We start from the raw sequence: 16,787 nt of genomic DNA, 5'->3' as shown, positions 1-16,787 counted from the left end.
GTGTGGCTGTCAGGTTACAGGCCTCTCTGGCCTTCCTGAATACGAGCTCCCACTTACTGTGGTTGCCAGGTTTCAGGCCTCACAGGCCTTCCTGAGTATGAAATCCCACATACTGTGGTCGCCAGGTTACAGGCCTCACCGGCCTTCCTGATATGAGCTCCCACCTATTGTGGTCGCCAGGTTAGAGGCCTCACCAGGCCTTCCTGGATTTGGACTGGCTAAGTACACGCACTTTCATTTCGTGTACCTTCAAAAATCCATATTTATGGTAAGGGTTATGTGCTGTCCGCTTCATTCCATTTTTTACGTGGCTCAGACTCCGGTTCTTCACCTTGGGTCCCACTCTAGATGCGTCTTCTGTCGCAATGTTTTACGACAGGCGCTTCCCTTTCAAGCTATCTCCCACATTCTGTGGTTACAGGCCTCATTAGGCCTTTCTGAAGGTAGCCCCACATTGTGTGGCTGTCAGGTTACAGGCCTCTCCGGCCTTCCTGAATACGAGCTCCCACTTACTGTGGTCGCCAGGTCTCAGGCCTCACAGGCCTTCCTGAGTATGAGCTCCCACATACTGTGGTCGCCAGGTTACAGGCCTCACCGACCTTCCTGATATGAGCCCTCATGTACTGGAGCTCCCCACATGAGGGGGTCATCAGGTCTTAGGTCTCAGTAGACCTTCCTGGTTTTGAACCCTCTCTTACTTCCCCAGTGTTCGGATCGAGCACTGGGTAGACCGGTGGATTGAGTGGACGACTTCCGTCGTTTCTTGAGGTTAAGTCACACTCTCCGGGAGATCCCATCTCTGTGATCCGGAACTGAATGGTTTCTGCCAGCTTCGCAGGCCTTCGGTTTCTGGATGCCTTATCCAAGGCAACTTCCAGAGGCTCTGTCTCGGACAGACAGGCAATGGCCAGACTGTGTGTCTTAGTATAGATCACCAGGCCAGCCTGGTGGTATTTCAGGAGGTATGCTCCCCTGAATAGTGACTGGCTGGGGGTCTCTCGGGTTCCCTAGCCACATTTCCTAGAAGGGACCCCTTCTATTGGAAGTTGTGGTCCTAAGCCTTTGAGCTGGCCCAGATATACCCCCTATTAACTATGTTCTGGCGGTTTCTTGGTTCATTAGCTTGGGCTATGACCGGTAGGGAGTGCTGTCACTGACAGCCCGATGTGACCTAAGGGTGAGTGGTTTCAGTGTTTTCTGAATTACTGGTTCTGACAGTTGCCACTGCCTTTGGGCATGCACTCCCCTCAGCATGGCGGAGTGGGTATTTCGTTCCCCAAAGCGTCAATGACGTAGTGTCGAGTTCCCTTCGAAAGGGACCGTCTCAGGTTACGACTGTAACCTATGTTCCCTGAGAACAGGGAATGAGAAACTACGAAAAGGATGTTGTCACGGTTTCAAGGCGCCCTTTTTATACATCCAGGTCGCGCGCTCATCATTCAAGCTGATGATTCACGGGCTGTCGCCGGTCACCGGAGTTGATATTTGATTTCAGACACCTGTCACGCTTGAGGCGTTCCCCAAAGCGTCAATGACGTAGTGTCGAGTTCCCTTCGAAAGGGAACTACAATTAGACTTTTTACCATTCTTATTTATTTTTCTTTATTATCTTGAATCCCTTTTAATCCTTTAATTATTCAAATCAATGCACACTTCGCTCTTCTAGCTAATTAGGTGCCAAGATCTATAGTCAAAAAGTCAGGTCAGTATAGTCAAGCTGCACTCTAAAAATTGTTATTAAGTTAAAGCAGGAGATAAAAACTAATACAAACGTCTAAATATTAGTTGCTAGATGTGTTCTTCAGAGTCATTACTTCATTATTTCCTGTCTGTATAAATATGAATGACATTTTATGTGACTTCCTTATTCTGAACAAACTCGAGCAGCACTGAAGTCTCAGCGGACACGTCTTCTGTCAGGCTCATGAAATGGATTCAGTCTATCAAAATTCTGATTTCAAACTTTCTTCAGATGAAAAACGCTCTCAATACAAAGGTAAGACTGGGAATATCATCAGTATTCATTAGAATTTCTATTTCTAAGATTTAGCACTGCAGTTACTGTGTAAGGTTTTTTTTTTATGTTCATTCAACAGTTACACATTTTTCAGATGTTTTTGTCCAAAGTGGCTTACATTACATTCAAGGTATACATTGTATCCATTAATGTGTTCCCTGGGAATCAAAAGCTGTCAACTCTGTCATTTAGCCCTCATATTGTGTGTGGAGTCAATATGATCTCGATCGACTATTCCTTAATTAAAATAACATGGTTCCCTTCATCTCAGTGGCATAAGATTTTGTGACTTTTTCTACATTATCTATCTATACAAACACACAAAAAACAGCTTGATTAGGTTGTTCTGAAGGTATGTAAAAAAATAAAAAAATAAATAAAAAATCACACTCTTGGTGTCTGGGGTCAAAATGACCCCACATTGAAAAAGAATGGGAAAAGTAAAAGAAAAAAAAGTAAAAAAAAAAAAAAAAAAGTAAAATGCAGCATAAATCTGATTTTTTTACACAGAAATGAAGGCCTGGTACTAGCAATGTAGAACAGACATGCTCACTCACACACACACATGCAGAACACAGATGAAGGGGTGAGATAATGCATGCACACAGACACACACACACACACACATACACACATACACAGGTGTGACTGCTACAGAGAACTTTTAGCAAATTTAGCAAATGAAATCATCCACAAATGCAGGACATATGTGATGAGGTTCCGTGTTTTGAAGGGAGAAGACAGGGTCGGCGTGACTGGGACTCGTACGTTTTATTGTGAAAACTCAAAACAATAAACAACAAAAGGCATTCACCACAGCAACAGCACAAAACAATCTAACTTTAAGATGTGTCTCCATCAAGCTGAACATTCAAAAGAAATTAATACTGTACATTGAGATCAGTCTGAGGTTTTTGTAACTTCCTGCATATTTCTTTGTGTGTTTAGTTCCTATCACACACTGCTTTCTCATTCTCAGTATAAAGCAACTATATGTTTTTTTTTTTTTTTTTTTTTTTTTTTTTTTTTGCATATATTTGTTTTACTATAGATATATGTATGCTCTATTGGTATAATGTATACATCTTTTTAATTACTTCAACAATTTGGACGGATGGAGCCCATCAAATGACAAGTAATAATAATAATAATAAAATAAAAATTATATATATATATATATATATATATATATATATATATATATATATATATATATATATATATATATATATATATTGTGGCCACAATTATAATAATTTGTTTTAGGTGCCCCCCAGGCCTAATAAAGATTGCTTATTCAGCCTTTTTTAAATACAGAAAAATAACAATGTTTGTTTTAATGTTAAAAGGATCTGTGACTGTTTTCAAGCCAAACTATTCTGCCAATTAAATATTTAATAAAATAATCACCGTTGTACTATTGAATCACGCTGGAATTCAGTCATCACATTTGATTTCTAATCACAGGGAATCAAGTTACTTCCTCAAAGCGGACTAACGTTCTTCTGATCGTCCTCGGTGTCTCTCTTGTTTTGGCTCTTGGAGGTCTGAGTGTTCTGGGGTTCATGTGTGAGTATAATTCTTGCTCTATTTGAGCTTTTGATCTGATGAAAACAGCCACATTTAAGGCAGTTATACACACATAAAAGAGTTATGGTACAGCTTATTGATTTATTTCCTGTGGGTTGCAATTGTTAACACTTGACAGATATAAAGCTGCTAAAAAAAGAGGCACCAGCGGGCTTTAATAGACTACACTAAAACAACCTCTCATTTGTTTATTAGTGTCTTCTGCATCAGACTCTGAGAGAGAGCTCTTAGACAAGTACCAGAGAGTTAAAAACTGGGACTGTGACAATCCTATAGATGAACTTAAATATTGTTTGGCCAATAAGAAACAAGTATTTGATCTTGCTGTAAAGTGTAACAACAATCACCAGGCCGCCGGCGCCCTCTGCAGGCATTTGTTATAGACTAATTCATGGCACAGATTCAACAACACCATCCCTGCGTCTCAATGTCCATATCCATCCTAAACAGTAGGTGAGATTAGAATAAGTGTGTCCCAAAGCATAGTATGTTGAAAATAGTATGCCAGAAGTCCCCGGATGGTCTACTATTCTAAAGGCTATTGCCCACAACCCAATTGCGCTTTGGAGGAGGAACTACAAACAAAGTAGTTAAAAAGTGTTAAAAAACTACAAAACATGGCGGAGTTGCGCGGCCGACTGTGAGAGGTTTAGATAAAGGTTTGAGTGACTAATCAAAGTTTAACCTGCTAAAAAATATATATTTTTATATGTATATGTATATTTAATGTTATCCGTGTTATATTTCATCTGCAATAACAATGTTGACTTTTATAAGGATCCGTTATGCATTAATATGAGGAGAGTCTCCGCATGAAAGACCCGCGACTGCAGATCAACGTGCTACTGGTAGGAAATGAAATGTGTAGGATTTTATCTTTGACAAGATGATTGACAGGTCAGTTTGCGTCACAGTTTGCGTGACAGAGAGCAACCGTTAAAGACGCATTTGTATGACGTGATAGTATGTCCCAAAGCTTGTCTACTCTTCTACTACACACTCAAAAGTATCTACTTTTTCTTCACAAAAAGAGTAGCCTCCATACTTTTAGGGTGTACTTTAAGTAGGCCAATTGAGACGCAGCACATCACTCCAGCCATTAGCACCAGATTACCACACTCTGCCCACTCACCTGAGTTCTGTGCAGGTGAAGACTGTGATGAAACAAGTCTCAATCACCCGAGTCCTGATCACCTGAACGCCCTCATCAACACACCATATATAAACCGTCATTCCCTTCACTTCATTGTCTGGTCTCGTCTACGACAAGCTCTACAGTTCCTTGTATTCTCAGGGCCGTTTCTATCATTTTTGGCACCCTAGGCGAGATTTCCCCCACCCGTGCACTTTAAGAGCTCAAAATTAAGAGCTTCAACTGGCTTCAACCTACCCTGGAAATCCAGAGTTCTCACAATTTTTGAATTTGCTCAGCGAGTTTACTCTGGCCTTGAGTAATGATGCTCATTAAATATGCCCTTGTATCCGAGCTGCACCAATCACATCAGGTTATCTGATATAGGCGGGCCATAGGCGAGCTAAACAGATGACGACAGCGCTGCGACGTTGAAGTCATTAGTAAACATTGCAAGATGGCTATGGATGAACACCAGTTGTTTGAAACGGCTTTGGCCACTACAATGAACGAGTTAGACTTGGCTTTTTATCTAAAAGAGGAACAGAAGACAGCGCTTGAATCGTTCCTTTGCAAAAAGGCCGTTTTTGCTATTTTGCTGTCAGTCATATTTTTGTCACTGAAGATCTCACTGGCTCTTGTTTATAGTCTTAAAGGGGCTATATGTAAGAATTTTCATGTATTACAGTTTTTTTCGATTGCTAAGCGACAGTGAGCACAACTGGAGCTACATGTGCAAAACTCTTGTCTGCACTACCAACAGTCACCTGAGCTAAACAGTTCACATCACCTGCAAAACTCATTCCAAGCAACACAACTCTTAACACATGGCTTAAAACAGGCTCAGTGCAGCCAAACACTATGCACAACCCTCACTGAGATAACACACACTGTCACTCAGAACACACTGAGAGTAAAAACACTAGCATCAAACACCAATACAGAAAATACAAACTTTTCATCTTTACAGTTTGAACAATTTCAGTGACTTCATACAAAGTAATATTTTCTTCAAAGAAAAGAGTGACATTCTTTCACATGATTTTTTTACAGTTTTAGAACATAATTCTTTAAGGTAAATGAAAATTAGCAGTTCCTTTCGTCATCAGGGAATTCCGACGCCTCGTCCCCTGTTCCCCTGACGAATTGGGATCACGCTAGGGAGACCAATTGCCTTCGAGTGAATTAAAACGAGCCAATGAACATTGGCATGCAACATTTGCATTCCGCAGCCCGCCTACTAGTGCGGGTATAAAGGCGGAAGCAAGCGCATACACAAATGCTTTTTGCTTCGGAGCCGACCGGTTGTGTCCTCTCTGAGTGAATGAGCTTAAGATTGTATCTTTCTTACGCTCTACGAGTCTGCTGTTTCAGGAGGGGATCTCTCTGTGTTGTGAGACGGCACTTCAGCGACCACGCGATTCCTGTCTGCCGGCTGCGTCTACACTGTTAATTCAAAAGCTGTTTTCACAGCTGGTAAACAGTTGAGTGCGCACAGCGGGCTTGCAGTTTCCCCGCTGTGTTGCCGCGTTGGATCCCTGTGTGCTTCAGCACAATAAAGAGTACTTTCTTCCTGAAAGAGCAACACAAGTAAAGATCGCATCCTTTTCAGGATGACGTTTCACTCGTGTGTTTCTGGATGCGATCGTTTCCTGTCCTCATTGACGGCCACGACCGCTGTTTCACATGCCTAATCAGTGTGTTGAAGCTGCGTTCGTGGGTGGTTCATGTTCTCTCATGAGTGCATGACCACGTCGGCACGTTGTTCGTCTCCCCTTTTTAAAGGATTGAGCCGTTCAGCGTGCCGTCGAGCGCCGGCTGACAGCGCGGGTTGTGGCGCTCTAGATGCGCGGCCGAGACTCGTGTACCTCTACAAGGTTGAGTCCCAATTGCTTGTTCCCCAATTTAGTTCCTTTTCTAAAAAGAGGACTACTTTGGTTAATGAGCATTTGGTGGTCTGAGGGTTACAGTGCGGAACGTCTCGCCAGGTGAAAGACCCTCACGAGCTTCCTACTCCTCTAGCGCATCGCAAACATGCTGAGACTGTGTTCGTGGGTGGTTTATGCTTTCTTATGAGAGCATGACCACGTCGGCACGTTGTTCGCCTTGCCTGCAGGCTTGAGCGCTCAGCGTGCCGTGTGTCATCGAGGCAATGGCCACGTTCACTGTCTTGCATGCCTGGTTGACGGCCACGATCACTGTTTCACATGCCTAATCAGTGTGTTGAGACTGTGTTCGTGGGTGGTTCATGTTCTCTCATGAGTGCATGTACGGAACGTTGTTCGTCTCGTCTTTCTCGTAAAGACTTCAGCCGCTCAGCGTGCCGTGTGCCGTCGAGGCTTTCGGATGTGGTTCTGGTCCTTCTCATGAGGGACCGAGCATTTCATTCGGGGCTCCAGGGAGGACAGATGTTGATTGCTACATCGGAGAGAGGGCGGTTATACTCTGAAAATGATGCTGAGTTCCTACTATAATGGTGTGTTCTCATGCTGAAGGTTCAGACTTGACAGCCACACTTTCCTGGGCTATTCTAAAGTGCCTGGATGTGTGTGAAAAATTTTGGCAGTACGGAAGCTTTTTGGTGCCAATATGGCAAGCCAAACATGCCTAAATCTGCAGAAGTTTTTCCTCTCTCACTACCCCTGCACTTTCACTGCACGTGGGTAGTTCTGACTCGGGGTGGAGCTGCGCTTAGTGACTGACCGTGATTAGTAATAACGCTAGCCCTCGGTTAGACGATGTCCACACTAGTGTTCCAGGAGCGCCTCAAAACCAGCCCGCTCAGAGTTGTTTCCCCCTAGCAAAAGGTAGGGAAATAACTCTGAGAGAAGCGACCAGAGTATGTGACGTTCTGCTCTTCGGGAGTGCGTGTCATCACCACTCCTTCCCCCGGGGGAGGGCCGGGTGGAGAATTTTGTTTCTGTTCCGCCGCTGGTCATCCAGTCAGCGGTACCCAGTTTGAGCAGTCCACTTCCTCTAAGTCGCTCACGGGCCCCAGCGCTCAGATGGCAGTGAGGGCTTCGGCCTCGTCACTCTCGTCTCTCGCTGGGTGAGGCGGAAACCAGGACTCGATGTCCCCGGGCCTCGCTCCTCGTTTCCCCTCATGGTCGAGACTGGCAGTAAAATATGACCAGTCTCCTCCGTCCGAGAGGGTCAGAATGGCAGTGCGTGCCACCCCCAAGCTGCGCTGCTCTTGTTCCCCTCTCCCCAGCTCTCAGATAGCAGTGGCGCCACCCCGGTCACGTCACTCCTGTCTGCCGCTGGGCGGGAAGGTACGGAGACCAGCAGCCGCCCTTGGGCCTCGCTCCTCATCTCCTCCCCTTCTCTCGCCAGGCGACAGCCAGCAGCAGAACAATCTAGGGTCTTCTCTGCCTTCTGTCCCCGGGTGGAAGCAGGTAGGTGTTGTCCAAGCACACACCCAGGCCCCGCTCTCGGCCGCTACAATGCCGCCGGAGCCGTGTCCCTGCCTTCCGCCTCGCTGCCCCTCTGCGGGTACGCTGGCGGTGCGGGTGTGCTCGTTGCGGCAGTTTCTCGGAGCCTGGCTAGCGCTCCCGAGGCCGTCGCACAGGCTCATCCACACCATCCGGCTCGGCTATGCAATTCAGTTTGCACTCCGGCCTCCCAAGTTCAAGGGCATCCACTTCACCCGTGTGCGTCCAGTGGATGCTCCTATCTTGCGGAAAGAGATCGACACCCTGCTGGCGAAGGACGCGATCGAGCCGGTCCCTCCAGCCGAAATGAGGTCAGGGTTTTACAGCCCTTACTTCATTGTACCCAAGAAAGGCGGTGGGTTACGGCCAGTCCTGGATCTGCGAGTATTGAATCGGGCCCTGCACAAGCTCCCGTTCAAAATGCTCACGCAGAAAGGCATTTTCGAATGCATTCGTCCCCGGGATTGGTTTGCAGCGATCGACCTGAAGGACGCGTACTTTCATGTCTCGATTCTTCCCCGACACATACCATTTCTTCGGTTTGCTTTCGAGGGTCGAGCATATCAGTACAAGGTCCTACCCTTCGGGCTGGCCCTGTCGCCCCGTGTCTTCATGAAAGTCGCGGAGGCGGCCATTGTTCCCTTGAGAGAACAAGGCGTTCGCATTCTCAACTATCTCGACGACTGGCTCATTCTGGCACACTCGCGAGATGTGTTGTGCGATCACAGGGACATGGTGCTCCGGCACCTCAGCCAGTTGGGGCTTCAGGTCAACTGGGAGAAGAGCAAACTCCGCCCCGTGCAGAGGATCTCTTATCTCAGTGTGGAACTGGACTCGGTCGCCCAGACTGCGCGCCTCACGGAGGAACGCGTCCAGTCGGTGCTAAACTGCCCCAAGTCTTTTCGAGGCAGGTCAGCGGTTCCACTGAAACAGTTTCAGAGGCTCCTGGGGCATATGGCAGCCGCAGCCGCAGTAGCGCCGCTCGGTCTGTTGCATATGAGACCGCTCCAGCACTGGCTTCGCGATCGAGTCCCGAGGTGGGCGTGGCAGAGCGGCACGTTCCGGGTCAAAGTCACCCCGCACTGTCGCCAAACCTTCTCCCCTTGGTCGGATCCTGTGTTTCTACGGGCCGGAGTGCCCCTAGTCCAGGTTTCCAGGCATGCTGTGGTGTTCACAGATGCTTCTGCCAAGGGTTGGGGTGCCACGTACAAAGGGCATGCAGCCTCGGGTCTGTGGACGGGGTCCCAGCTGCATTGGCACATCAACTGCCTAGAGTTGCAAGCAGTACGCTTAGCCTTGTGTCGCCTCAAGGGGCTTCTCAAACACAAGCACGTACTGGTCCGTACGGACAGCACTGCGACCGTTGCGTACATCAACCGACAAGGTGGTCTACGCTCCCGTCATATGTCGCGACTCGCCTCCCACTAGAGGTCTGCATTCCCGCGGCTGTCCCGTGGAACCCGCGGGACCCGACCAGATATTTTGAGCCGCGGGATTAAATTTCCAACTAAAAAACGGTAGCGGTCGGTAACTCTGGTGTAATTTGAACGGGAGCGGTCGGTCATTCAATATCACGTTCCCGACGCCGACGTTCTTTCAGAACAGCATATCTTCGCTTTACCTAATCTTAATCTTATCGACCACCCGGTATAGGCTACAGTCTGCCCTGTACTCAGGACCGTTATGCACGCGCTGCACGCACAGACCAGTAACGGTTCTTTCTGTCATGCATTGATTGTATTTGCTGGATCTGTGCGCGCGCCCAGCATGTGCATAACGGTCCGACTCCTCAGGGCAGACTGTATGTGATAAACGGCCCTCAAAAGAAAAAAGTGTGGATGCGCTGCCCTTGAAAGACGTTCAACTTGGACTGGACAATGGTCAGTTTACTGCTAAGAAACCCACGTCAGGCAAGTCTAATGTATGGGAGTCTTTTTCATGCATCATAGACGCAGATGGGAAAAAAATACCCTTTGCGCAATGTGATAAATGCCTAAGAGTGTTCCCGTTCAGCAGTCACAAGACTGGAACCTCGGGTTTAAGGCGGCACTCATGCATCATCTCAAAGGGTCAAACTAAACTGGCATTTACAAAGTCTAAGCCGGTGCCAGAGCAGTTTAAAAAAGAGACCACAGAAAAATGTGTTGACTTTGTTTGCCAAGACATTCGACCGTATGATACTGTGTCCGGAAAAGGTTTTAATCAGCTGGCCCAACATTTGGTCGACACAGCAGCAAAAATTGGAAAGTTTAATGTCAGTGAGATACTTCCACATCCAACAACAGTGTCAAGAAATGTTGAAAATAAGGCTCAGAGTCTGCGTAGACATGTTGTTGACGCACTCACTGCAGTAATACACAAATTCGGATGTGCAATTACAACAGACATATGGACAGAAACTTATCGCAAAACATCCTTTTTGTCGGCAACCATCCATTATGTTAATGAGAAATCTGAGTTACAGTCTAGAGTGCTTTTTGCTGTCCCCTTTGACCCAAGCACCTCAAAGACGGGTGAAAATATTCGAATCCACCTGCTGCAGAATCTCAGAATATTTGGCATTGATGCGACAGAAATGGGCAGAAAGATAGTTTTTGTGACAGATCGTGGAGCTAACATGATCAGTGCCTTACGAGGATACACGAGACTAAACTGCACAGCGCACATACTAAACGTGACTCTGTCCAGTGCGTTTGGTCCTGCCGTAATGGAAATGTCTCCAGAGATCGCTGGGCTTCTAACAGATGTTAAAAAATTGGTCACATTTTTCAAACACTCAGGACAGCAGGCCAAGCTAAAAATGTCACTGAAACAATCCGTAGAGACACGGTGGAACTCAAATTTTGACATGCTGAATTCCGTTTTGGAACAGTACGAAGACATCGCATCTGTGCTGACTGAGAGCAAAAATCATGACAAGATCTTACGCATCAACGCCAGCACGCTCAAGTTACTAGTATCATTCCTAAAACCCTTTAAAGAGGCAACTGACGACTTGGAAACCGACAACACAACTCCAAGTGCCTCACTAGTTCTTCCGTGGTCTGTGCGATTAATTGAGCACTGTACATCAGCCACAAAAGACCCTCTGCTCTCTGAAATAGCAAAAGTCTGTGTGAAACGGCTGAAAGAACTACTGTCAACAGACACCACTTTGCCAAATTCAGTTCACATGCTTTATAGAATAGCAACCTTTCTTACGCCAAATCTGCGAAGTTTGAAAATGTTGGATGAAAGAGGGCGTCAGGAGGTGATACAGGGTGTCAAGGAGATAATAGAAGATTTAAAGTTTGATACCCATGGTGAGGAGGATGTTGAGCCAACACCTGCCAAAAGGCCTACTGTTCTCTCAAAATTTTCTGATTGGGAGGACAATGAAGAATCAGTTGAATCGAAATCACTAGATATTCAGATTCAGGAGTACATGACCATGAGACTTGAATTATCAAGTCAACAAAAAGTTTTGCAGTGGTGGGATTCACACCAGTCCCAGTTTCCTGCTCTGAGCAACCTTGCGAGATATGTCCTCTGCATCCCGGCCACGAGTGCACCTTCCGAGAGAGCATTCAGCCTTTGCGGTCGGATTTTGGAAGAAAGACGTTCGGTATTGAAACCGTCATCAGTCAATGACATTCTTTTCTTGCATGGATATTTAAAATAGTCTGGAAAAAGCTGATTTTTCCAAGTAAGTAAACGGCTTTCGTTCATTTCATATATTGCCTACAATTTTGAGATGTTAATTTATTATTAGTTATTGTTGAATTTAATTTATGTTTTGTTTGTAGGAGAGAGTTGAAACCAATGTCGGCACATTCCCAGGGATGTTAAATTGTTTAAAAGTGGTTTAATTTCGCGATGGAAGGCCTACAATTTTGAGTTGTTAATTTATTATTAGTTATTGTTGAATTTATTTCGTTTAGGGGAGACGTTGAAATCGATGTCGGCATATTCTTTTCTTAAATTGTTTGGTTAAAAAGTGATTTAATTTCGCGATGGAAGGCCTACATATTTTGCCTACAATTTTGAGTTGTTAATTTTTTTTTTAGTTATTGTTGAATTTATATATTTTGTTGGAGAGACGTACGTCAGCACATTCTTCTCAGGGATGAGAAGGTTAAGGCCTACATATTGTTCAGTTAAGGCCTACATATTTTGCTTAATGACATGTCATATTTTCTTTCTTTCTCTGACACTTTTCCTGTGTTGACAGCAAAATGTTAAGAATTTTGATAATACGAATACAAATAATAGCCTACACTTCTTTTTTTTTCGCTGCGACATTTTTTCCCCTACTGTCTGCAGCAAAATGTTAAATTTTGTAGGCTATATTGACAAGGCGAATAAAATAATAATAAAAAAATGTTTGTGCAGACTACATTTTTATTTTCTCTGTGAAAATGTACATGTGAACCCAGACAGCAACATAGTGTCGGCCCAGAACCGGGCCACATCTGGTACATGTGGATTCAACGCGTACCAGATGTGGGCCGGATCTGGGCCGACACTATGTTGCTGTCTGGGAAATTCTGGGAGATCTATATTAAGCGGGATGGTCAGGTCGGGAAGAAAATTATTCTAAGCAGACAGCGGGTGAACAAATAGTGTATATATAGCGGGAACGGGTGGATGCGGGATATAACCCCAGCGGGAGCGGGCGGGAGCGGGACTTAAAAAACAGTCCCGCGCAGACCTCTACCTCCCACCTCCTCCTATGGAGTCAGAAGCACCTGAGGTCGCTACGTGCCGTTCATGTCCCAGGGGAGTTCAATTATGTGGCCGACGAGCTTTCACGTCAGCCTCCCCTTCCGGGAGAATGGCGACTCCATTCCCAGGTGGTCCAGCTGATTTGGCGAATCTTCGGAGCCGCACAGGTAGGCCTGTTTGCCTCTCCGGACACGACCCATTGCCAGTGGTATTACTCCCTGACCGAAGGAACTCTCGGCACGGATGCCCTGGCACACAGCTGGCCCCGGGACTTACGCAAATATGCGTTTCCCCCAGTGAGCCTTCTTGCACAGACCCTGTGCAAGGTCAGGGAGGACGAGGAGCAGGTCCTTTTGGTTCCCAGAACTCATGCTCCTCGCGACAGCCCCTCCTTGGCCGATTCCTCTGAGGAGGGACCTACTTTCTCAGAGAAGGGGCACCCTAGTGCACCCGCGTCCAGACCTTTGGAAACTCCATGTCTGGTCCCTGGATGGGACGCGGAGGTTCTAGATGGCCTGCCACAGGCAGTGGTAGATACCATCTCTTCCGCTAGAGCCCCCTCTACGAGGCGCCTCTACACTCTGAAGTGGAACCTGTTCGTCGGCTGGTGTTCTTCCCACGGGGAGAACCCAGGAATTTGCCCGGTCAGAGTCGTGCTCTCCTTCCTACAAGAGGGGTTGGAGTGAAGGCTGTCTCCCTCCACTCTCAAAGTGTATGTTGCCGCAATAGCCACACATCACGATGTAGTTGACGGTAAGTCTGTGGGGAAGCACGACCTGGTCATCAGATTCCTCAAGGGTGCTAGAAGGCTAAATCCACCTCGCGATTTGCACCCTGTACCCTCTTGGGACTTGACTTTAGTGCTTAGAGCGCTCCAAAGTCCTCCTTTTGAGCCTTTGACGACAGTTGAGCTTAATATCCTGTCCATTAAGACAGTGCTCCTGTTAGCATTGGCTTCCTTCAAGAGGGTAGGGGATCTGCAGGCTTTTTCGGTCGACGAATCGTGCCTAGATTTCGGGCCTGGCCTTTCTCATGTTATATTGAGACCCCGGCTCGGATATGTGCCCAAGGTTCCTACCACTCCCTTCGCGGACCAGGTAGTGAACCTGCAAGCGCTGCCCCAGGAGGAGGCAGACCCAGCCCTTGCTTTTCTCTGTCCCGTCCGGGCCCTCCGGGTTTATATATACAGAAAAGCTTCAGGACCTCAGATCAGCTCCTTGTTTGTTATGGAGGCCAGCAGAAGGGGAAGGCTGTCTCCAAGCAGAGGTTAGCCCACAGGCTAGTGGATGCTATCACCAGGGCTTATGAGTCCCAGGGTGAGCCCTGCCCACCCAGGTTGCGGGCTCACTCCACTAGGAGTGTTGCCGCTTCCTGGGCTCTGGCACAAGGCGCCTCGCTAACAGACATTTGTAGGGCTGCGGGCTGGGCGACACCGAACACGTTCGCTAGGTTTTATAGCCTACGTGTGGAACCTGTTTCCTCCCGAGTACTTGCTACGGCCAGTAATTAGAGGGAATAGGTGTGTCGGCTTGCGACGCCATTCTGTGAGCGGATACGTGCGTCTTTTTGCTCCGTTGGTTACCCAACAAACGGCTAACCTCGTGAGTTCCTCCATCACCCCCTCCGGTGCCAGGCGTTGCGGACCGCCCGGCACCAGGTCTGCTACCTTCAGTAAGGAGTTGCTAGTAGACTGGGTGCCTTTTCCAGTGGTCCCTGCGGCATCCCATGATTGCCACGTGCAGTTCAGCCGTGTCTTCCCCTTGACAGACTCATTCTGTCGTCCCTGTTGAGTACGCTCCTCACTCCTCCGGACTGGGACTATCTTCAAGGACTGCCATATGTTTCACTACCCTGCGTGGTTAGTACATGTGTGTATTTGAGGGCCTTCCTCTAGGCTGCCTCAGCTTCCGCAGCGTCCCCCCCCCCCCCCCATTATTATTTTCCTTGGGGACAGGCACGCTTTCCCAGTGTTATCCAATATCCACTGATTGGGTCTTGCGGAACAGCAGTGTAATTCCCTAGCTAGCTCCCGCAAAATTTCTGGAAACTGCTGCAGGGCTGTAGCTTAGCTGGGCGCTGGAAGGGGCCAGCACCATGGCGTTTTGGTAGGGATCCCAATTCGTCAGGGGAACTCCCCCGACGAGGCGTCGGAGTTCCCTGATGATGAAAGGGAACGTCTCGGTTACGTATGGTAACCCTCGTTCCCTGAGTCCAGGGAACGGAGACGCCTCGTCCCGTCGCCATGCTGCTGTACATTCGCGAAGGACTGGACACCGTCTGGCTCCTCAGCGAAAAGCATTTGTGTATGCGCTTGCTTCCGCCTTTATACCCGCACTAGTAGGCGGGCTGCGGAATGCAAATGTTGCATGCCAATGTTAATTGGCTCGTTTTAATTCACTCGAAGGCAATTGGTCTCCCTAGCGTGATCCCAATTCGTCAGGGGAACTCCCCCGACGAGGCGTCTCCGTTCCCTGGACTCAGGGAACGAGGGTTACCATACGTAACCGAGACATTTGCTTCAATAGTCTGTAGTAATCTACAGAATTACACTAATGAGAAAAAAAAGGTAGAAACTAAAAGTACATACTGTAATTCGAACAATATATATCTATATATATATGTGTGTGTGTGAGTGTGTGTTCACTAACAAGTCTAAAACAAGACACCTGCTTAGCCTTTCAGCTGAAATTGCAGTCAGCAGTGTTTGAAAGGCACAAGGCTGAAATCTATTCTGTTTTGAATGTGTGGTTCACAGTTTTGACAGCAGTGTGTTAGCATTTGAACAAAGTGCTGTAAATCCACAGTGTTGTGCAGGTTGTGGTTAAAGTCATGGGATAAGTGTGTAGAGTTTTGAAAACTGTGTTCAAGCAATGAAAAACGAACTAGAGTTTGGTCCACATAAACTGCTGCTGTGCAGACTGTAGTTAGAGTTTTGCACATGTCACTCCAGTTGTGCCCACTGTCGTTTAGCAATCGAAAAAAACTCTAATTACTTTTTTTTGGTAATGCTTTAGATTACAGCCGGGAAAGTTCTGCGTAATTAAAGCGATTTTACAGTGTAACTTTCGGTAATTATAGTGTACCTATAAAGTACTTACATAAGTATAAGGGAACATTATGTAAAGTTTGGGGAATAAAGGGGTAACAACCAGGAGAATAAAAAAAATATTTATACTGTAAGTATTATAGAACTAAGGGGTACTTATTCTACTATGATACAACAATCTTACATTTGGGAGCAATTTAGCAAGAACATACACTGTGTACCTTTTTGTAATAATGGTGTACCAATACTATATAGGCTCTTTAAAAATTACAGGGTATACAGTATTTATACAGTAATCTTTTTTTAACAAAAGTGCACTGAAAACTAAAACTATTGCAACTTTTGCTTAAATATTGGGGAAAGATACTCTTGTTTCATGTAGTGATGCTTGTTACCCTCTTGTTCCATGTAGTTACAAGGTAAGTACAATAAAAATACATACACACAATCTAATATCACTGACTCGGAAACCTTTATCCGAAAAACAACTTAATTCAAAACAGATTTACAACACTTCTTTTTCGTTTAAAACTGCTTTTTTAAATCAACAACTCATTTCAAATGCTTAAGTCTTGACAGAAAGTAGCACAAATTACAATATTTAAAAACTTTTGAAACTGTAGACTATCGCTTCAGACCAGCTGTAATAAGCATATAAAGTTTTCAGAGTCAGTGATATTAGAATGTGTGTATGTATTTTTATTGTACTAACCCTGTAACTTCACGGAACAATAGGGTAACAAGCACAACTTTAATTTACATCCCGCAATGTCACACTTACCCTTTAACTACATGGAACAAGAGGGTAACAAGAACCACATACCCACATGGAACCAAGGTTATTATAGTTTTGCATTTTTAAATTAG

Source organism: Scardinius erythrophthalmus (genome assembly GCF_964197995.2).
Source record: "Scardinius erythrophthalmus genome assembly, chromosome: 10".
In the NCBI taxonomy this organism is placed as follows: domain Eukaryota; kingdom Metazoa; phylum Chordata; class Actinopteri; order Cypriniformes; family Leuciscidae; genus Scardinius; species Scardinius erythrophthalmus.
The sequence above is the reverse complement of the archived record's forward strand: the minus strand, read 5'-3'. Positions refer to the sequence as shown.